This window comes from Protopterus annectens, chromosome 3.part0 (assembly GCF_019279795.1).
Source record: "Protopterus annectens isolate FY-2018-M chromosome 3.part0, PAN1.0, whole genome shotgun sequence".
Lineage (NCBI taxonomy): Eukaryota > Metazoa > Chordata > Ceratodontiformes > Protopteridae > Protopterus > Protopterus annectens.
This window is the reverse complement of record NC_056731.1, coordinates 1,430,470,165-1,430,471,146: the sequence shown is the minus strand read 5'-3', so window position 1 is coordinate 1,430,471,146 and position 982 is coordinate 1,430,470,165. Positions and strand designations below refer to the sequence as shown.

Genomic DNA, 982 nt, shown 5'->3' with positions numbered 1-982 from the left:
GGCTGTACTAGATCATTGAGTCATATTTCCGATGTAAATTGTCCTGAGTGCAAAGTGCAATATATGACTTTGATAATAAAAATGCAGAGAATGCCACAGGTTTGTAGACCCGAATTATGTCTAAGATGCTGGAGGGTACAGATTTAGCATTTGCAGATAACTTTACAAACCTATAGCTGTCCTTGCTCAATTTTCTGTAAGATATCAAGTATGGAAAGAAACAAGGGTTCTTCAAAAACTGTCGTGAGTAAAGACGTTTTTGGTAGATCGGTCCTGACTGAGACTGTGAAGACTGCATAAAAAGCTGTTCTGTGAGAACCTGCTTCTGGGTAAGTTGGTTATTCAAAAAGAAAGACATAGAGCATGAAAAAGGTGTACTACTTATAAGGATACAGTTCAACATGAAATGTTAATTTGTGCTGCCCAGTGGAATTCCGCATTAACACCTGCACTGATAGCAGAGTTTGTTCTGGACCTTGATTTATGTTTCACTTTTAGAGGAGTCCCAGTGATGCATTTAAAATATCTGATTATAACGAGTGAAGTGCATTTGAAATTTCTAGTTCATCTACCAAAAGTACTGGCTGATTGGTACTACGACCATGGTAGGACTCGAACCTACAATCTTCTGATCCAAAGTCAGATGCCTTATCCATTAGGCCACATGGCCAACTGGCTACATTGTCTTCTCTCAGATTTGATAAGATATTTTAACAGTAGCAAATTGGCTCATTCAGAAGTCTCCTTTATAGGTGGCCAAGGATGAACACAGGATAGCAGCAGATTTCTTCAGCTCCACCAACTTAACTGCACTGACAGGAAATAATTACTTTAAAAATCAACTAATGAAATAATTTTCTTTCTAAATACGTTTGGAATATCAGTTTCTTGAATAATATCTAAAAAAGAAAGAACATTTCAATAATTTTCCTGTCAGAAATCATCTTGGAAATTTCTCTTTCATCACCTCTGTTCAAAATGA

At 36.7% G+C, this 982-nt stretch overlaps 1 non-coding gene across 1 annotated transcript; it reads right to left on the bottom strand.

The window, feature by feature from the left end:
- Positions 1 to 597: 597 nt before the first annotated feature.
- Positions 598 to 670, bottom strand: TRNAQ-UUG. The gene has a single exon. It is a non-coding gene; the product is annotated as a tRNA-Gln (tRNA).
- Positions 671 to 982: the final 312 nt, after the last annotated feature.